General features: G+C 40.5%; 1 protein-coding gene across 7 annotated transcripts in view; it reads left to right on the top strand.

The window, feature by feature from the left end:
- Positions 1-22110, top strand: part of PIP5K1B (phosphatidylinositol-4-phosphate 5-kinase type 1 beta) — a 167491-nt gene that overhangs the window by 18867 nt on the left and 126514 nt on the right. For 3 of the 7 annotated variants that reach the window (XM_084628253.1, XM_084628254.1, XM_084628251.1), the window contains one exon: positions 15629-15738. The exons of 3 other annotated variants lie outside the window; for them this stretch is intronic. The gene's annotated coding sequence lies outside the window, so the exon portion shown is untranslated. Of the gene's footprint in view, positions 1-15628; positions 15739-17819; positions 17971-19010; positions 19085-22110 lie in introns of all 7 variants that reach the window. One more of the 7 variants, XM_084628255.1, reaches the window with a different exon arrangement.

The following is a 22110-nucleotide window of genomic DNA, read 5'->3' as shown; positions in this document are numbered from 1 at the left end:
ATAATGGACTATTACAGAGGGAGGCAGCGAAGCCTGGAGTACTGGGGGTCGGGAGGCTGTGGTTCTAGACCTGGATTTGGCAACTTGATCCTGCATTAATTAAGGTTGCAGTGTTGTCACTGACTTAAAAGAATGCAAGATCAGACCATTCCTGTGTGACTTTGGACATGTCCCACCACCTCGCTGTGTGACTTGTATTACTGTCCTCTTTCCGTGATTTGCTTTTAAATACAGTAGCCTTTCACCTGCTTTCCTTATGTCTTTAGGAGCTGTATTATCAACATTTTCCCCCCGTTTTGGATTTTTAGGGGTAACTAACCAGCCCCTTCCCCTTTCTGCTCCTTTGGGAGGCTGACCAGGGTAGGTCCATTTGTACTCTTTCTCCTCCAACATCTAGATTGAGTCTTTTTTAGGGGACAAGTGCCTGCTTCCCATAAGCCATTTTCTAAGAAGGGCTGGTACCGTTCACTTGGCTGCAATACCTTAGCATTGTGGGTACGTCTACACTTTGAGCTGGGGGTGTGATTCCCAGCTTGAGGAGACATACCCATGTTAGCATTCATTGAGCTAGTGTGCTAAAAATAGTGTAACCATGACAGAATGAGCAGCAGCGGAAATTAACTGCCCCGAGTATGTGTCTAGGGTCAGCACACACTCAGGGCATCTAGTCCATGCCACAGCTCATGTTGCTATGGGTAGATTCTAATTTTAGTGCACTAGCGCAATGAGAAATACTGTCAGTATTTGTCCTCGAGCTGGGACTCAGACCCCCACAGCTTGAAATGTAGACAATACCTACTTGTGCATGTGCCAGGGCATTAATGATGTGCCTCTGTCCAGTGCTTTAATGGCTCAATTGCGGCAGGACAGGGAGGAGTTTTTTCCCAGCCCTTGCGGAGGACACTGGGGTGAGCTGGTAGGTTGCCTTCCTACTAAAGACCTCATGTGGATTGAGAGAGGCTTGCTGGTTCAAAAGGCAGGTGTGGGAAGCAGGTCAGCCAGCCACCCTCCTCCCAGAAATATTGAGAAAAGGGTGAACAAAAAGCTCGGTCCCACACCAAAGGATTACTAAAGAGAAGACAGAGTAACCTGGGGGTGATGTAGTGTGTGGAGTGATTTGGGGGCTTTTTGAGGGATGGGGGCTGTGGGCAGGAGGCTGAAATCCAGTCCTGAGTTTTGAATTGCCAGAGGATGCTATAAGTTCACACAGTCTTAAGTTTCATAAAAAGATTGTTTGTGCTGCTAATATCTAGAATGTTATGTAACTCATTGGTTTCTGCCCACAGGAATTCCCACAAGTCTGAACCTTCAGCTCTTTTATAAGAATTTATGAAAGTTAAACTTACACTTAAAACCATAAGACACTGAAGTTTAGCTTAGATTTCGTTTCGTGTTTTAGATTAAAGAAGCCCTCATTTTCTGGTTACACAGTTTGCTTGAATGGTGATAAATATACTGATGCTCTAGAAATTACATCTCTAAAGCATTGCCCAACTAAGCTGGCGGTTCACTATGGGGTGCCACAAGGAAATGTGCTCCTGCCTTACTGATCAGCCCAGAGAATGGAAACAATACCACTGCACAGCTTCAATAGCCACTGCGGTTCCTGAGTCCCCTCTCTGTTCAGGGGAATGGCCATTGGAGCTTATGCCACTTAAAAATCCCTACCTAAAAGCTTGTGCAGCTGAGCATGCGTCTCCTACTATTCAAGCTTCATAGATGCCTTTCTCCCTGCAAAAAAACCATGCTGGTTCCCCTGCAGATAGGGCCCTCTGTACCCAGGTAAAGAAAGGCAGAGGTAGCACCTAGAAGCCTGTTGTGCTAAGTGCTGTACAAATACAGAACAAACATATTTTTCATGTTGCATTAAGTGCAGTGACAATGTGTCGTATTAATAATTTTATCTTTTAATCAGAGCCTTGAATAGCCAGGTTTCAGCTAGCTCCCACACTGAATTACAGTAGGGTCTAGGAGTATGCTATAAGGTTGAGTTAATACCACAACTCTTATTCATGCTGGCATGAGTAGAGGCGACAGAATTGGGTATCAAAGTTAGGTTATTAGAGATGACCTGGATAGTTTCCTAGAGCATAGTCATATTATGCAATGGTGGTTGTGTCTAATGTTTGTTTTTAATATGGTCAACCAGATTTTCTTTGAACAAAACCATTTATTCATCAATTATTGAGGGAATAGGTTTGTTCTCTTGTTGTACAACAAAGCAATATTAGTTACCTGACATGCAAAGAACACCAGAAGATTTAGAAAACTGTTTTTGTCAGTAAATGTCTCTCTCAAAAAAGCAGTGGATGTGGGAAGAACTTATTTCTTTCCCATTTCCATCATGTTTTGAAATCTGTATGTTAGCATTTGTTCTTTACATTCGGACTTGCATAGATCACAATTTCCACCTTCCTTATGAAGTACCTTCTTTGAGCAAACTAAGTTGTGTTGCGTATTTCCTCTTTAGTCAATGTGTCTCTATTTTTCAGCTTAAATTTTCATTCTCCTCTCCTGAGCAGGATTTTTGCTAAGTAATAGGCCTGACTCTTGAAAATGTATGACGAAAGTGTCCATTTTGTATACACTGTCACATTCAGAAAGGATTGACAGTCAAGAGTGCTGCTTATGATGCTGAGGTGACAAAAATAGTCTACAGATGTTTATTATGCAGCCTGTTAAATCTTGCTGTATTTTATGCTTGTGAAGGACAAGTGGGATCATTAGAAAATGAAATGAGTCACTCAGAACCACTCCTCTTCTGAAATGTGAGGCTGCTGAGGCTTTTTGTTCAACCTTATTTTGACCCTCTGAGAATTAGGATATTTTCCTGGTTGAGTTGTGTTAAAGATGAAAATAAACAAGCAGCTCATTTGGTAGCACCAACAGATACAACTAGATGTCTAGCTGATCTGAGAGCTACCCCAAGATTTCTGTCAGTTGGGTCCAGTGGCTCTTTTTTAGATGTTTGTATGGTATGTGGGATCTTAATGGAGCCACAACCCAAGAAGAACTTCCCTTCACCCATTAGCAAATTAGAATGAATTTTTCTGAGGAGCAGTCTGTGCTACTCTAACTTCTATGTGTTGTCCGTGGATCTGATAACTGAGATGATGCAATCCAGCATCTGAGCCAGTCTTGAAAAATATACATGCTTGCTTGAGAAAGTGAAATCCAGATAGTGAACTATTGAATGTAGCCTGGAGCTGCTCAGCTCCCGTGCTGCTAGGGTTCATTAATAGGTACTTCCCTCCCATCGCTCTGCCAGAACCACATGGGCTGGGATGGAGAATAAATTGCAGGAGACAGAACTGGTAGTGCTCCTGTGCTTACCCAGAATGAAGAAAATGGAGCACTCAACTCTGAATAATTCTCCTTTTTGTGGGAGTAGAGGAAGGGGGTACCAGGACGCAAGCCTGGGAAAGGGGTGGTGTTGAAAGAGATTAAAGTGGGAAGCATTGCCTTCTCTTCCCAGTAACCAGAAGTGGAGTGTGGAGAAAAAGTAGCAAACTCTATCCCAGCACCCAAAAATGAGGAGAATAAAGCTTCCCCCCCCTACCGCCTCCCAGCATCCAGGAAGGGGGCTGCCATCCTCCAAACACCTACTAGCAAAGGTCAGTACCAAAGAGGTCTCTCAATGAAGGCTGATGGGAACTCTACAATTCCCCTTCCTCCTGGCAGTCAGGAGAGGGGGAAGATGGGCTTCCCACCTTGGCGTTGTCCTGCAATTCTGATTTGTGGGGAGGTCCCCTCTTTTGTCTCAGCCTTGACTAGTAAGTGTCTGGTAAACTTTTTAAGCCCTGCATTAAAGCACATTTTCCCCTCAGCAGTTACAGCTTTCCTGAAGAGGTATACTCAATTCCTGAAGTAAAACATGGACACTGCCCCCCTGCATGGGTCATTGGAATCAGAGCTATGGTGTGCTTGTTCTCTGAGTCACACTTGTTACAGTACCATGAAGTGTCATCTGCTGGCTGATCTGCAGAATAGTATTGTTGACAGCAATGTTGGAGAAAGCTGTCAGTTTCTCCTTGCCCCATCTCCCTGCTTAGGTTAGATGATATACCAGTTTAATGGAAACCTGCTGAAGCAAATTGAAACAGAAGGAATAAAGCAGTGACCTAGAATGATGAGATGGTTTGTTTTCAGTGAAGCCAGCTTCATATCAGTCTTCTGCTCTTTTCCTCTCCAAGCCCTAGTGGAAGCTCCAAACCAAACTAGTTGTCTGGTACTTTGTGGGTGTGCCACTGTGCACTGATAAATGAAAGGTAAAAGAAAATTATCTTTGTTCTTTTGCAGTGCTAAGGGCTACAGCATGGTACTTAACCTCAGAAACCATTGGAATAAACATTAAAGTTGTCCAAATAAATTACTTTTTTATAGAATCACAGGCATATTCCATCTCTAATTTCTTTAGTCCATTTTCCTGCCAGCGTGGGATGGTTCCCTAATGTAGATTTACTACTATAGTTCTTTGAATTTGATAGAAGTGACGCAAGTTATAATGTTATCTGGACCTACAATATACTATGAGTCACCTTGAAGTGCTGAATCTTTCACCAAACAAAAGTAACAGTGGATTGTTACTTCACCATAAGACAATGTTATTAGAACATGTATATATTTTCCTCTTTATAGTTAGTAGATTATTGGGAGTTGTGGGAAGACACTGTAAACAGCTTTTGAAACTGCATGCTCATCTGAAGATAATCACTTTACTATCAAATAATAATGAAATCTGTACAACACACTTCTGTGGCTCATAGAGGTAAACATGAGGAACCTTTTAAAACAAATTCCAAAATATTTCATCCCTGCCAGTTCTACTTTATAGCAGTACTTGGTAATTTGTACATGATCAAGTATGTATTGTAACAATGATATTTTGGTCCTTCCTAGAAATCCTAGTGAATTATATTTGTATGGGGGACCTCTAGCAGGGATGGGAAAATGTTCTCCCTCATCTTAGTCCAAATCAGAGATAGTATATCAGGTTGTGTGTGGTATTTCATGACCACCATTCCTATATCTTGGCTGGAGTATCAGTATAGGCCTTTTTACTTCTCTCTCTCCACCCTGCCTCCCAAGTCGCCTTCTGGAATGGTGAATTCACATTGTTGTCCCCCACAGCCTCTTTCCGATAGTTCAGTCCAGAGAACCACCACTAAAAATGTTTTCACAGTATGCGGGAATTGTTGTTGCCATTTCCATAGGCTCTCTGTAACCTGGCTCCTGTGCAGGAAATTCAATATTTCTCTTGCATTTTGGGACTTATGAGCCTATCTGGAGTACTGTGTGGGTTTGCAGGATTTCACCCTAAATTCCCAAGAAAAGACAAAATATATTAGGAGGAAGAAAGGTGGTGTGTGTGTGTGTGTGTGTGTGTGTGTGTGTGTGTGTAATAGCTTTTGTATTTCTCTCAACCAGGTTACTCAATATGCTAATAACTTTTAGATAAGGGTAAAAATTAGTGATTTTTTTTAAAGAATATTTTTGTCGGTGAAACTGAAAATACTCTGTTCTGATTTAGTCACATTCATTATAAATAACCACACTAAAGCTGGAGATGCGCATACATCAGCAAAGTTGGTGTACAGGGAAATGAATAGAAGCGTGTGGAAAGTTCACCACCTTTAAATCTGTGCACTAAATCTCTTTTAAATGAGCATTTTGAGAAAATGCTCAAACTCATGTTGCCTTTGCAGGCTACCTATAATAAGCTGCTGAAAGTCTCATTATTACAGAACTTTTGCTACCAACGTGAATCCAGCAACAACTGTTAGCTGATTCTTTTTCTGTATGTTTAGAACTTAAGGCCTGATTCTCAGAGAAGGCTGCTAATTACTAAACTATTTAGTAAACTGATCTTTTTGTAAAACATAAGCTTTTAATGTTATAAATTATAGCTAGCTATACTCTTCTGTCCGGGAGCAACTGATTTTAAACCGGATGGATTTATTCATCTGAATGCTTAGAATATAGTGCATAAATACCTTAAAATATGGTTTTAATTAAAGGCTAAATTCTGTCCTGATTCAAATATTTGTTGTTTCAGTGACCATCAGTAGGCTTGCATAAGGTCAGAGTTTGTCCTTAGTTTTTAGCAAAATATATTTTGAAACTTAAGTAGGTCTCTCTTTGGAGGATGGAGGAAATTATTTTATCTTCTAAAATCTTTGCCAGTGATATTTGTGTCAAATAAAGTAGACGCTAGAAACAATGCAATTACTCATAAACAATGTAGGTTACTTCCCCCTACAGGCCTCCCTCCCATCCCCGGGATATTCTAATGTAAATTCGGACCCCAAAATGACATTCCTTTAAATTGTAACAATTGGATACAAAATGTTCTGTAATGATAAATACTGATAATATTTTAAGAAAATAAGTAATAATAGCCACAAGTTTTTCTTGGATGAACAATTAAAAACTATTCTGCTCCTTTGAGGTGCTTAAAGGATACATTCCATTACTTAAGTATTGCTCTCTTCATTGATGTTTGTGCACCACACAAGAAGCAAATAAAAGTAGTCAAGTTGGCTAAAGCATTATAAGAAATACAAGCGGTAGGGAGCAGAAATGTTTGCAAATCTATAAAGGGGAAAACTGGCAGGTTAAAACATGTTTCCATTTATCTCAACCCCTCCCCCCGCAAATGTAATCATAATTCTAAGGTTCTAAGTTTCAGTCCAGAATCGCCATGAGTGAATTTAATGTTTTCAAATGGTTTGGAGTATGTAAGTATATTTTTGACAAGACCTTTAACTGCTCTAAAACCAAAGTTAAAACAGGCAGTGATGATAATGGCTGATTGTACTGCTATATCTTTTGAAACATTTTCCAGACATTAACTAGCTCTTCCTTGCAGCACCTGTTGGAATAATTTCAGTCTTAGGCCATGTCTACACTACCCCAGTGAACTCCACTCCCCCCCCCCCCCCCGTAGGAAGTAAGTGTCAGTGCTGATCATAAAACATTCAAGACTTCTGGTCTGTGCTCAGATATTTAGACTTGTCTGCTTTGGCTCACTTAGGCCTTATTCATAGCTGTCCTACTTATCAGTTGCATCTGATGAAGTGGGTTTTAGCCCACGAAAGCTTATGCCCAAATAAATTTTAGTATCTAAGGTGCCACAAGTACTCCTCGTTCTTTTTGCTGATACAGACTAACACGGTTACCACTGTGAAGCCTATCCTACCCAAGACAGTCAATCTTCTCCCACAAGTAATAGTCTGTATCCTTATCTGCAGTTGGAAGTGCTGATGGCCTGGTGTGTGAGAAGTTAACTCGGTAAAGTAAGGCATAATTCCATTATTAAAGTGGAAGGCTAAATTTGCACAAGTGCTAGGAGAAAGAAGAAGAATGTAGACAAATGTTCATCTCTTCTCTCTTTTTTTAACTGTGTTTTGTGTATGATCACACAGGTGGGGGAAGGAAAGAGGGTGAAACATTGAGATGTTCATGATAAAGGCTTTATCAAAACCTGTTACAGATGTGGCTTCTGTCTCTTCCTTTGTCTTATGCACACATGGTTTTCTCACACACCCCAGCTTCCAATTGACCCAGGGGTGCTCAGCCCCCTCCTCTGAATACCTCCTCCTGCGCACTGCGGAACAGCTAATCACTGCAGGTGGGAGGCACTGGGAAGGAGGGGGAGGAGTTGATTGGCAGAGGGGCTGGCAGGCAGGAGGCACTGGGAGGCGGGGGGAAGCTTGCTGCCTGTGAGTGCTAAGCACCCACTAATTTTTTTCCATGGGTGCACCCATGAAATCGGCACCTATGGGTTTTGTTTTGTTTTAGGGTTGCTCATCCATACGGGACTTGTTGCAGAGAGTTTGGGGTTTACGGTGGTAAAGGTGAGGGAAGTACTGAAACGCTTGCTTTTGTTTTGAAAAGCATACAGAATAACACATAAGGACTTTGCAAAACAAATATAGAAGGGAGTGGGCAGGGCAAGTTTGGGTTTCCCAACTTTGATGGTGAGCTTTGAGCCTGCATTTTCAGCATGCCTTCAATTAGTGCGCATATAAACCTGCAAGTTTAAACACAACATCTTGTGTATGCTAATAGAGAGTTTTTGCACAGATCAGATAGTTGGGCCTGTGGACCATGTCGGTCACAGCTGAGAATGCCAGACTCAGGACAGACTGATAAAAAACAGGGCGGTCACATCTCCAAACTGGTGGTTATTCTAACATTAGAGTTCATCAAGCCAGTAACAAAAGTGAGCTCCTGTATCCCCCACTGGTTAACAAAAAGCCAAAACACAGTTTCCTTCTTATGCAATCCAGCCCCTATCACCACTCAGACATTTGGTCTTTATGATGAGAGGTTACTAAAAACCAGATTCTTCATATATGAGGTTCTTCTGATCCCAGGTCACACTATGTATACTTAGATCTTACCAAATAACACACTGTAGCCAATTCCTTTAGTAGAATTAAACTAGAGGTTTAATAATAAAAAAGAATAAATATAGGTTAAAATAATCTTATACATTACAATTGATTTCAGAGTTTGCAGGTCAGGATAATAGCAGTGATGTTAAATCTGCTAGCTTGTAATAGGTCTCTCTGGTTCACCCAAGCAGATTGAACAAAGGACTGAATACCACCCCCACCCACCCAGCTTCCTTAGAAAATCGCAGTCCAGAAATGAGAAGCAGGCATGAACACAAGTGATGTCACAGCTTCCACTTTTATACCTTCAGCTCATGTGCATGGAAATTTACTGGCAAAAGATGGAGTCGTAGATCAAATATCCTTAAGTGCTTTGCTGAATCATCGGGGTAGCCATTGGCTCCATGCTGTCTGAGGGAGGGCTCACTGAAGAGCTGATTGCCCTCAATGGCCCATCATCACATAGATGGCCCATCAAGCAGTGATGGCTAATCTGAATGTAAATTTTGTCTGTTGGGATTTACCAAGGAATAGAACATGTTTGAGACGGACACTTCATCTATGGAGAGGGTACATGCATATAAACATGATAATCCTATTTAGCAGAATATAACTTTTTTCAAATGATACCTCACATGATGTACTTTGCACAAGATTTGTTGCAATTGTATAACTGTGGTAGCAACAATGATACAAGTAAAAAGCAAGAAGGAGTCCTTGTGGCACTTCAGAGACTAACAAATGTATTTGGGCAAAGGCTTTCATACTTAAGTAGCAATTTGAATGTGCCCATTTGAAGTGGTGAATGCTCTGTTGGAGGCTTACTGAAAGTTTGGACAACCATTGATCTCGTTTTCATTGGTAGTTTTAATATACCATTTTCAGCTTGTTCTGTTCAAAGGTGAACTCTCTCTCAACATCATTTCCATGCATTTAGATGATCAGATATTACCGTTTTATAGAAATGTACAGTCTCCCTAGGAAAACTATGCAACCGTGTAAGAGGATGGAATATTTTTTTTATCACAACACGCTTTCACATTGTGATTGAAATGTGGTGGTTTAAAAATTCACACTGAGCATTATTTTTATAATGCCATGCAAAAGCAGTTTTAAAATAAGTGCTAAACATTTTTATTGAATCGTTCATTACATTTATTTACTCCTGTATAGGCTATAGGTTTTTGTCTGTAGGCCTTTATCGGGTCTTATTTCCTGATTTCTTGGTGTCCTGGATGATTTTTTTTTTATTGTTAAAAGAAAAGGAGTACTTGTGGCACCTTAGAGACTAACCAATTTATTTGAGCATGAGCTTTCGTGAGCTACAGAGGGCAGGTCTACATTATTAGCACTTACTTTGATATAACTTCTGTCACTCAGGGGGATGGCTTTTCCACACCCCTGAGCAACTTAAATTACACCAACCGAAGTGCCAGTGTGGACAGAGCTTTGTCGTCAGGAGGCGCTCTCCCGCTGACGCTACTGCTCAGGGAGATGGCGTAATTAATGCGAAGGGGAGAGCTTTCTCCCACTGGCACAGCGGGTCTGCGCTAGCTGCACGACCATGGCACAGCTACGTCAGTACCGCTGTGCCACTGTAGCGACTGTGGGGTAGACCAGCCCTTAGTCAAAACTCCCATTCCTGGGAGATTGCTCCTATTGATTTCTCTCATTATTTGTGCGCTGCACACGCACTCTGTATAAGAACTCCACTGATCTCCTCCGATGCTCGAATTGAAATTTCTTAAAGATAATAGCTTCCCCCCCCGCCCCCCCCCAAAAAAAAGTGGTTGACTTTAGGCCAGTGGTACTTGACAGTTACAGACAGAAAAGTGTGTGAGGTCATGGTTATTTTCTTGACTGGATCTGTTTTTCCTGTAAGGAGTCAAAAATTTTTAAAGGGAATTGTGCTGAGAACTTGATTGTTCCTTTGGTTTTTAGCTCCTTAAAGCTGCAGTCATATTTTCAAATTGCATTGCGCCTGTTAAAGCGTAACTAAAAATCCTGTTACAATTTGGGAAGGTAGTGCCACGTATCCAGTGGCTCAGTTGAGGGACAGAGTACAGTGTATATCTCGCAAGTGCATCAACTGCAGGCAGAGGCGACAGTAAGTCGTTATGGTGTGCCAGTAAGAAAGTGACTGCTGATACACAGCCGACGATAAAGTGCTGCCAAAGCAGCGTTTTAAGTACTGTACCAGCAGGGCCGCTGACGGGGGTGGGGGAGAGGGAGAGGGGCAGCTGCCTTGGGGTCTGGTGATTTTTTAAAAGGGCCCTTGGCTCCCGGCAGCTGCTGGAGCTCCAGGCCCTTTAAATGGCTGCTGGAGACCCGGGGGGCCTGGGCCAGGCTGTGTACCCATAAGTCCTTTAAGTTACTTTTTCAGCCTGCAGTCAGGGGTGAGAGTGGTATACAGAAGAATCTGATCATTGTTCGCTTACAGAGAGAGAAATTTATTCTCCTTTTATCCCTAGTCCATCTAGTAGCTGCTGCTTGCAAGCAGCAAACTGTATAACATGCTGACACATGGACTCCATTCCCCCAGAACTCTGCTCTATGGCACATCATTACAGGGATATGTATTCCTGTGCTGGTATCCTGCCTCCTGTTTCCATACAGCAGAAATGGAGGCAGGGCCCTCCTGGTTAGAGGAGTAGGGAAGATTCATGGTACATGCCAGGCTCTTTCTTTCAGCTAATTCACCATAGCTTACAGGAATCCATTCTGTCTGACTGCTAGTGCAGGAGTATCTAAATCATTTTGGGATAAGGATCAAATTACATTTTCAATAGGTTTCACTGCCCTCTTTACCACAACAAAACATTATTTTCCTCACAAACATTTATTTACTGATTTGTCATGTCCTTCATGTATGTTCAAAATTAATAGTCTTTGTTTTTATGAGGTGAGAGGAGAGTCCACTTCCTGACCTGTTTCTTCTCCTTTCCACATCCATTTACTTTCTGGTCTAATTTTTCCTCCTTCCCTTTGATTCCACATTCCAGGGTCTCTTAGCCAGTCTTGTCCACCCCCCACCCCCCACTTCCTATCCTGATTCCTGTTTCCACTTTTCCTTTTTGTTCCCCACCCCATGTCTGTTCACTGACACCTTTCCTGTCTGGTGTACAGCTGGGAGGACTTCAAAGTGAAACTCAGATATTTTTAGTTAGTTTTATTTTGTATCCTACTGTGCATGCGTGTACACACTCACATGACAAAGGAAATGAGCAGAGTAGATAAAAGTGAAAGTTACCAGAGATGAGCGTTTCGCTTCCATTGCTCAGTGGACACAGAAGAGTGCTGATTATAGGGCCACCTTTAGCCCATGGACCATATGTTTGCGAACCCTAGTGATGAGCAGACTTTTCCCATAGTACACTCCTGATACATGGTGGCAGCTGCAAGAGCTGTAAGTGTATTGCCGATGGGGGTATGTATACCCCATGCTCAGTCAGGCAGTAAAGAGTTGCTTCCTTCAAAAGGGTACTAGCTGAATGGCCTGCCCCACCCACTGCTCGCTCTGCTGCTGAAAAAGGCAGGTTCTCACCTGCACTTATTGAGGCAGATATATTAGCAAGGAAGGCAAGTAGCTTGAGGGCTCTTGACTAGGAGGAAGAGGGTATTCCCCTCTCCTTCTAGGATTAGGAGCAGTATTTCCAACCCGAGAGGTTCAAAAATCAGAAAACAGATCTTGAAAATATATATATATATATATATTTTTAAAAGGCTATATTGGTCTACCTTAACTTTTGAGCTCCTCCTGGGCACGGTCCACCCCATAGTGTGTGAGACAATGTGTTGCCGACTCTCCCCAATGTTCAGAAGAACTTTTTTTGGCCCCTGTTGCAGGAATTTTTGCCCCCACATCTGCCCCCCCCTTTTATAAATTCGGTTACCTCCCATCATTTCTGACCCTTCCCAGCCTTGCCCCCTGCTTCTCCTGTAGTTCCAGGGGTCCTTCACCTCCTTCTCCCCATTCCCAGGCCTGCTATTACTCTCTGCTTCTTCCTCCCTGCAACAGACACATTGCTCACAGGAGGGGAGGAGGGAGCAAGGCAACCCTGAGCTGCTTGGCTCTTTCTGGTCACCCTTCCCCTCCTGTAAGAATGGTGTCAAGTGGTGAGAGAGAGCTCTGCCTGCTTCTTCCAGCAATGTTCATTAGCTGCTCTTTTCCAGGAGGTGGGCAGTGGGGAAGGCAGCCAATCGACGGTGTTATCCCCGTGGCTTGAAATTCTGGTTTTTTTTACTTCCAGCCCCCTTTGGGAGACCAAGCCCCAAACAAAAACACATGAAGAACTTGGAGAACTGACTGCATTAGCCACTCCTAAGTTAAAACTGTCTATATTTCCCCTTTATTATAATACCCCATGGCTGACGTGAGTCTTTTCTTTTGGAACCACCTTTCTGTAAGCTGGCCAGAGCAGAAGTGCTTTGTGCTGAAAGTCGTATGCATTGAAGAGACTGTGCCAGATTATCTGTTTTTTCCAGTTCTGTGCTGAGTGCAGGACCAGGTTGGTCGTAGCTAGTGGAAGGTGGCTTTAAGGCACATTTGCATCTCCCTAGTTCTGGTATGTGCTCTTGGGACAACTTAAAGCATCCCTGAGCTTCTCTGAATTGGTAAAACTCCTCTACGGGCCTTTATGCCATCACCAGAGTGTAATGTGCTGCAGCTGTGCTCCTGGCCCACTCTGAGATATGTCTCCTCAACATGGCAGGGGCTGTAAAGGTGTGTGTTTGGGGGGGGTGCGGGGGGGGGGAGATTACAGTATAGATCAATTAAGGAAAACCTTCTTCTCCCCCTTCTCACAGGGGAGTCTGCCAGGGCTGTTTTTGCCTCCTTTGTAGCTCCTTGGTGCCGCTGGTGTGGTGGAAAGGGGCACGAAACATGGGGCAGAATCTGGAAGACCGTGTGCTGTTTTTCTTCCTATTGTGTTTTCTATTTATTTGCTAGAGGCTGATGCTACAGCTCTATGATAAGTACGGCTATAATACTATTACTAATTAACAAAATCATTATTTCATTCTTCAGCAGAGAGGCCCTGTCTAGTTAAGCTTCCCTCCCAAACAATAACAAATATCCTTTTCAGTTTTTTTATTTAGCCCTCAGTAGCTTTCCAAAGATTCCCTTCCTATTTTGTAAATATCCTCTCTTTTTGAGTGTACAACAAAGAGCTAATCACTGTTGTGGGACAAATTTAATTTAAATAAATAAAACTAATACACACACATGCTTTTCATCGTATTCACTGCATCCACATGAATTTAATAAAAATCAAATTACCTGCAAAATCAAGGCTGAAAAAATTATAACTCTTAAGCCTTTGACATTGCTGATCATTGTGTGGTGAAGCCCATCAGAGACACCAGTTTCACATAATGTGCCTTAAATAATCAGAATATCCTGTTCTTATTAAAGGAGAAGGTTCTATTCAGTTAATCTTTTTTCTTTAGTTAGGTTTATGGAGAATATAAATGAGTAAATTCATAGGCAGTGACTAAGATGATACTTTGCCTATTTTTTTAAGCTAATGATTCACAAATATACACATAGAGCAAAAAAAGGATTTAACTATTCTTACAGCATGATTAGGAGGAAAAAATCCACCAGATGCTGAAAGCTGAATTTTTAACTTTTAAGAGTGTAATAGCATGCATTAACTGACAGTGTTTATATAGATAATTCAGAGTTTGTTTTGTACTTTGTTCATAAAGATAAAGAGAGAGAGAGATGCAACCAGTCTCTCAGAGGGCTTCTCTGTACATTATACAGATTCTTATTCAGACCTTGCTCTGAAGCTGATCAGAACCCGCTTTCATTGGAACTCGCGCTCAGGTTCCTTTGGATAACTGATCTCCTCTTGTCAAGATCTGAAAGTGTCAGGCTGCTTACAGTTCTACTAGAAAATCTTCACTCCCCTCTTGTCCTTGGAGTTAGCTGCCTTCTTTTATTTTAAGCCACTTTTTAAAAAATTCACTTGTAGACCAATTGATAGAAATACAGTAATGTGCAGGTGCATGGCCTGGTAACAGTGACAATATAGGGTTTTTGCAGAATTTCCTGTAACTATTGCTGGCCATTGGTACAATGGCACAAGCTGGCAAGGTGAGATGTTCTTGTCGGATGGTTACTACCACTTGCTGAAGTTTTGCCAATACTGAATGTTAGGGGAATAGATGGAAGATCAAGCATAGGATGCATTTGTGAATGCAAATAATTTACTGACTCAATGAACTTTTTTATTTTGAAAATTGGTGCATTGTGTAATGCATGAACTGCCATTTAGAAATTAATGGACTGATCAGGCACTGGCCAAAATTAGTAGCAATGACCTCATTTTACCATGCTTGCTGCCAAAAATGTTCAGGGACGGTTTCTTGCTAGTCAGTGGGGCTCTGCAAACAACGTCTTTGAGTGCTTGTAGAAAACAACCCATTATCTAAATTTTGTTTAAAATGATAATTTTAAACATTTTTATCACCATGGGGTAAAAAGCATGGTAAAGTCTGTGACTGGATTTCTATATCTTAAAAAAGCAGGTGGGGTATGTTTTCCTCTTTGTGTATACCTCACTTCTATGGATGTCCATGAGAATTACATGTGCATTAGAAAGTGCATTTGGTTTGGTTTATAGGGTTTTTCCAGGGGGTCAGAGGGGAGGAAGTTTTTGTTGTTGAACAGTGTATTCTTTTGTAAACTGTACACTGAATTCGTCTCACTTATCAACCTATTGTCTCACCTCAAGAAAAAGGTAGTGATGGAGCTAGGCCTCAATCCTGTAGTCTGATCTGCCGCACCCCTCAGAGTGGTTCCGTGAGAGGATCACAGCCTTCATCATTAAAGCGACTGCCCCTGGAGAGAATACTATTTACATGTAAAGATTATTGGTTACTGAAGCAGGCTTACCTCAGTTGTTGGAAAAACTGATGTGTCAGTTTGATGGGATTTTTTTTGAGACTGCTTTCTCTCGTCACTAAGTGCAGAGGCCTTTTCTCTTATTTGTTGAAAAAGTGTGTGTGTGTGTGTGTGTGTTTTTCCTTAATGGATGTAATTTAACCATTTATTTTCTAACTATTTATTTTATGTTTTAGACAATAAAAATTTGTTTAAAATTTAATTTTCTTAAACTAGTGAGGTTTTATTCTCTTTGGGACTTTTTTTCTCTCTCTGCTTTTTAAAAAAAGAGAGAAATGTAAAGAGATCATCTGAACTAATGGTTCTCCATCTTCATTAGTTTGTAGGGCACTTGATAAAGTCCTCCCATGGACTTGTTCATGTACCAGAAAGGGCTGTGAACCCTTCTTTGTTCCACAGACCGGAGAATCTGAAAACCACTGACCTGAGGTAAGGCATTTTAGTGGTGAAATGAGTCTTACTGTTCCACTCTGACAGTGGCAGAAGAGCTTGTTACCATTTTCCTAAAACTAGTTTGTCAAGACTGTTAAAAATAGACTGATAGGATTCTTAGAGAATTTCTGCTAACTGCTGTTGTCCTTTTCCCTCAGAAAAGGGAGCTTTTCTAATTAGTGTCCTGGACAATCACATCTGTTATCTCTCACATGAAATTAGACATTAAGACCATAATTTTCAAACTTGGGTGCCTAAAGTCAGACTTCTAAATCCATGTTTAGGTGCCCAAGTGTAAGTGACCTGACATGCTGAGCACCCATTAAAATGAATGGTAGATTCTGGGTGTTTGGCATTTCTGAAAAACAGGTTATGATTGTAGGTACCTAAATATGAATTTAGGAGCCAAACCTTAGGCTCTCATTTTTGAAAATCTTGGCCTAATTTTTATTTTCCTTTCGGTGTTCTTGCCCAGTTGTGACACACAGCCAGAAAGGGTTAAGCATCCTGCAGAATAAATGACCCAAATTCAACCTTTATGGACATATTGGTAGATAATTTGTGTGTGTTTTACATATATATTGTTAGCGGTTAACAATGCAATCAAACAGTTCCTGTCTATGCTGTAATCTGCTAATTCAGAGATCAAAAGGAGATCTTAACATTTAAATGTTAACTGTAAATATAGTGATATCACTATATTGATTTCTCTTTGAACTATATAGCAAGTCACCTGCAAATGGTGGAAAACAGGCAATTGCCTTATGTTAATCCGTGTAGCTAATTACCGGTGATGCTTAGGAAATCTATCTACGTCAAAGTCTTGATGATTGCCTATTGTTTACCTAAGGACTCTCTGCTGTCAAGAGAAGGCCTGGAACTGTATAAAGGTCTCTTGGGTCTAATCCTTTTTATCTCAGATATGCTTTATGCAGGGGAAGTTTAAGTTGTAAGACGGAGATCTCCAGTCCCACCTGGATTACCCTGAATATGAACATTGAACTGAATTTATGGACTAATTCTAAATACTCTTTGCAATTCCAAAGCTTACCATCTCTACCATGAATCTGATCTCAGAACTGTAGTCATGTCTGTATGTATACTGATCTTTTAACCAGTACACTCTTTTCTTTTTAAATAAATTTTAGTTTAGTTAATAAGAATTAACTGTAAGTGTGTATTTGGGTAAGATCTGAAATATTCCTTAACCTGGGAGATAATGTGTTTGATCCTTTGGGATTGGTAGAACTTTCTTATATAATGAATAAGATTTTCGGTAATCTTCATCATATCTAACTTGGGTGCCTGGGTGGAAGCCCAAGTCTGCCTTGCAATAAGGGAACTGTGTTTTGGCTTCTGTGCAACCAGTAAGGTATTGTAGAAGCTGTTTTGTGCTGGCTCGGTAAATCTTAATCCAACTTTGTGGATTGTTTGTCCTATTCTTTGCAGTTTGCCCTAATTGAGTAACCCTCAGCGTGGCCCCTTGTGACACTGTTCACACCAGTCTTTTAGGGTCTGCATAATTTGGGTCCGCTTTTGCTGTAGGATATGTGTTTGGGTTTTTGTGTGTAAGGAATGTATACAAATAAGCCCCTCACTTCAACCTTAGATATCCTGTAAATTACCATGAGAAATTTGATCATTAGAACAATAGGTCTATTTGACAGCTCTCATATTCTCCTGCTTTCCTCATCTCCACTTTGATGTCATGGGAGTTCTGTGCCAAGTCTGATCAAGCATATGACTGTGTGGAAACAATGTAAAGTGAGTATGTGCATATCTCCAGAAAAGAGATGGAGACTAAGGAGGAAAAGAATCGGAATTTACCCCAAAAGCAAATTACTCCTGCCCTACTGTAACAAAGGCCCAGTGGTGGTTCAACACTCTCTGTCAGCAACTCTTGTCAGGTCCCACATACTAACCACATTTAACACACTATTGTCATGATATATTACATGCCACCTTTTGTCAGTGGAAAAGTAGTACTAACTGAGCATTAATAACCTTGCATGATATGTGTATGATGTGTAAGTTATAAATATGTGCTAAAATAATGGTCTTAAAATTTGTTTGGCAAGCAATGGATAAGCAAAGATGGCCTTAAACAAAGGATTGTGTATTTGCATGTCTGACCAGCCTGGTTGCCAGGCAGAGAAGATGAAGGTGCCAGACAGCATGATGTTTACGCCCAAGCAGGGGAGAGATTTTATCTGAGGATACATTTCAAAGGTAGGGTGGTTTACAAGGACAGGGACTGTGAACGTCAAATGATAAACAATTGAATCAACCAATTGTGTACCAGATACTTTTATAATAGAGTAATATCTTTTATGAAAGCCTGTAACGCATTGGTGATTGATAGCATTTTGAAATGTAGGCATTAACACTACATGAAGAATTATGGATAATCATTGATAATATGCTTCAAAGTCGGAGACCAAAACCAGGGAGAAACAGGTTTGCCCTCAGACAGGAGGGAATGTACTTGTCTACTTGTCTCCAGTGTAAATCAAGCATTATAAAATCAAACCAATGGACACCCTGTTTTCATACGAATCAGCATGGGGATGGGAAGTCAACAGGAAGAATCTGAAGAACTGGGTTTTTTACCCACAAAAGCTTATGCCCAAATAAATCTGTTAGTCTTTAAGGTGCCACCAGACTCCTCGTTTTTATAATCAAAACAATGAACTTTGGAGTGATATGATGGGGTAAAAAGATATTTGAGTTGTCCATCGCTTGTGGGATTCAGGAGACCAGAGCTCTTGAAATCACAGAATGTTGGGTCCTTCAACTGAAGTCTCTGGAAACTGAATATACGTTACAATCTTTGCCTAAGCAGGTTTCTAATTTACTGAATTTAAGTTTTAGTCTTATAAGTGTAGTTTTATTGTTTGTATCCCTTTCTGGTTTTTTCCTTGTACTTGGTATCACTTAAACCTATGTCTTCCAAAGTTCAGTGGCCTTTTTTCCCCTTCCTGTGGTATTTCCATCCCCCCTGCTGATTCCTATGTAAATTATTACATTCTTTCGGATTACACCTTGTTTAATTAAACTGGAGACGGGTAGGTAGCTGTCTTCCCTCCTGTCTGGATGGGGGTGGGGGTGAACCTGTTTTTTTCCCTTTTGTTTGATCACTGACTGGAAGCATATCATTCAATATCTATAATTCCTCATATAGTGTTAATACATACATTTCCTAATGATATAAATCTTCTGAGGGATCCTTTTTTTTTTTTTTTTTTTTTTCTTTTTGATCACTGCTCCAGGACTGTTGCTGGAAAATCACAAAGAAGAAGCATTTGTCTGGTGTTTGGTAATGCACTCTAAACTATGATTTCAGGTGTGTGCATATAATGTATATGTGAGTGTGTATACAATGCAGCACTTTTGTACCTTTTATACTATTTACTAGTTTAAAACCCCAAACACTAAAGGCAGCTTTATTCCTACTATACTGGATGTATCTCCATTTAAAAAAAAAAAAACGATGGCAGATTATTCTAAAATAAAGTGCAATACGTGATTTGTAGAATAATATAACTAAAGTAATGGCGTATGGTATAGCTGAATAGACTGTTGGGATGTTCACAATCAACAAAATGCCAGTATCTGAGTCAGATACAATAGTAGGTCACCACTATTTGCAGTGCAGTTGCTAATTAATATTTGGCCCATTCCTGAGAGGTGTAGAGCATCTGTAGCTCTCAGTGAAGTGGGTGGGTATTTATGGGTGCTCATCGCTTCCTTCTGACTTGACCCTACATTGAGAAAAAGGATGACAGATTTGGCAGTTTTTAAAATTAAAGTGTAGAAACATAGGCTTGCAAAGCACAGACTGGCTTATCTGATATTCAAAAGTAGATTTTGCAGGCTGAAGTTCAGTAGTGTTAAGAATAATCTGGGAATTAATGGGTGAAACTCTGGTCCCCAGGGTTGCCATTTTATTGCCATTCAAATGCCGTGCTGTATTCCTGAGACTAGAGTAATATGGCAGAAAACATCAAACAGAATAGGAATCTTCAGATTATTCTTGTAAAACTTATTTTAGTCTCTGAAAGATCTGACGGCATACAAATGAATGGAAGTTATTGAAACTGAAGAAGTGAAAGTGATGTTATCTGTTATATTTGGGCAAGACTGAGTGAACAATTTGAATGGCAGCTTGGAGTTGACTTTGCATATGCCTTACAGCTGTGTGGTTCAAAACTTCAGTCTTAATATCTTATCAATATGGCCAAGAAAAGACTTTTAAGAGGTAACGTAAATTCTCTGTTTCCTCAGAACATGAATTCCATCAACTTGGACATAATAATTGTGGCATACGTGTGTCTCTCCTTGTTCCTCAAGAGTAATAGAGAGCTACATATGCCGCAAGTAAGAAATATCTATAGGATAATAAATGCTTTAAATGGGTGAATTGGGCTGGTTATGTGGATGTTAGCTCTCTGCATGACCCAGCAGTATAAGGTTACTTTTCCACTCTTTTTTACTCAGGGTGGCTGCTAACTCTGAAATATTATTATCCTAACATTCACTGATGAAAAATGAGAAGAGTTGGACTTGATAAGAGAACAGCTGAGAGTTCAAATATTTTCTGGCATTTTCAGAACTGACTTGAAAATTTGCCTTTCAACAAGTTTTTTCAACTGTTACAACCAGCATTTTTAGGAATGGAAGTCAGCTTGCTAATTTAACAAAAGTAAACATGTATTCCTTTGTTTTGGCAATTCACCAAAGACTTCTTGTCACCTGTTGCTGTTCCCTTCTCTTTTTACACTATTTTTAACAAGAAAAACCATTGGGATCTGAATTTGCAGTCAAAAGTCTGCCACCTCTTTCAACCAGATTTAATAAGAGAAGTTATATACTTGTGTGAAGATTTTACAGTCCTGGTGCTAAAGAAAAAATTGTGAGGTTTTTCCCAGTTGTATGCTTTGGGATAGAATAAAGTCATGAGAGGATTTTATCCTGGAGATCTATCAGTAGAAAAATGTAAATGTTTTCACCCCTTTGGATAGTTCAGATGTGTGGACAGATAGTTTAACTGTTTATATATCTTCTTTAATCCTAAACATTTATTCTCAGTTCTCCTCAGAATAGTGTGTAGAATGGACTCATCTCTTGACAACAGAGGCCATCTAAGCGCCAATAAAACTCTGATCGGTAAAATGTCTGTTGCCAAAAGAATGACTTCTATTCTGGGCATGTAAGATTCCAACTCTTAACTATGAGGGGGTGCATCCTGCCACTGTTCTCCAGGTGAAGTTAAAAGGGGGTGGGATTATTGTGCAGACTGAGGGAAGGTTTGGGTGCTGGGTGAAAGTTTTGTTACCGTTTTTGTATTTAAAGTTTTATTGCCTTTCTTTAACAGAAATATTTAGTATATGATATATATATATATATATACTATTTCAGTTTTTTTGACATTGGCAATTACCAGTGTTCATGCCTCCCTCCGCTTACCCTGCTTAGTATAATAGCATAATAACACAATGTAAACCAAAGCAAAAAACTGGAATCTTTACATTGTAGCAGTAGGGCCAGGGTCAACAATCCCAATTAAGCAGTTATTTGAGAACTAGCCAGAAAAGCATGTTTCTGAAATACATGGGAAGTGCTTAATGAGGGCAACTTTTTGGTACAGACTTACCGTTTACCAAGAATCCCTGGCTTGTCAGGTGTGCCCTTCTTTGAGTTTGTGGCATGCAAAGACTATAAACAAAGTCACCAAACACAGTCAATCGTTGTCTATTTTCCTGGGATCTTTGTTTAATATAAATGGGTTAAAGTTTAAAATGCCTTCCTGGATAGATCTAAAATCTTTGTTTCCCCACCCCCTGCTTGAAAGGCAACCTGTAATGTTATCATGTCCTTTTAAAAACAAAGAAACAAAAACCAGCCACAGAAACTCAAAATATAATTCTCCTCAACCTACAGTCTGTAGGTTAAATAGCCACAAAAACAAGGAGTCCGGTGGCACCTTAAAGACTAACCGATTTATTTGAGCATAAGATTTCTTTAAGGTGCCACGGGACTCCTTGTTTTTGTGGATACAGACAAACACGGCTACCCCCTGATAGGTTAAATATCATAACTCTGGGGGGATTGACTTTATGGCTTGTTGAAATTAAACTGCAACCTCCTTCCTTTGGGTTGAAGCAGAGAGAGGACTCAGACTGCCCCAGAAATGAGCATATGGCTTTTGTTTTTTAAAAAGACCATGATCTGAGGGGGAAATTAATTTGAAAGGGTGTGAAATTTCCCAGTTTGTCATTATTGGTGCAAGCACCTTTAAGTGAAACAGCCCAGCGTGTTGTCAGCTCTATTATCGCTACTGCAGACCTTGTGATAAGTGAGCTATACTTT

This window comes from Lepidochelys olivacea (assembly GCF_965140295.1).
Source record: "Lepidochelys olivacea isolate rLepOli2 genome assembly, chromosome: 5".
NCBI classification, from domain to species: Eukaryota; Metazoa; Chordata; order Testudines; family Cheloniidae; genus Lepidochelys; species Lepidochelys olivacea.
Note: the sequence above shows the minus strand (reverse complement) of the source record. Positions and strands in the feature narration are given on the sequence as shown.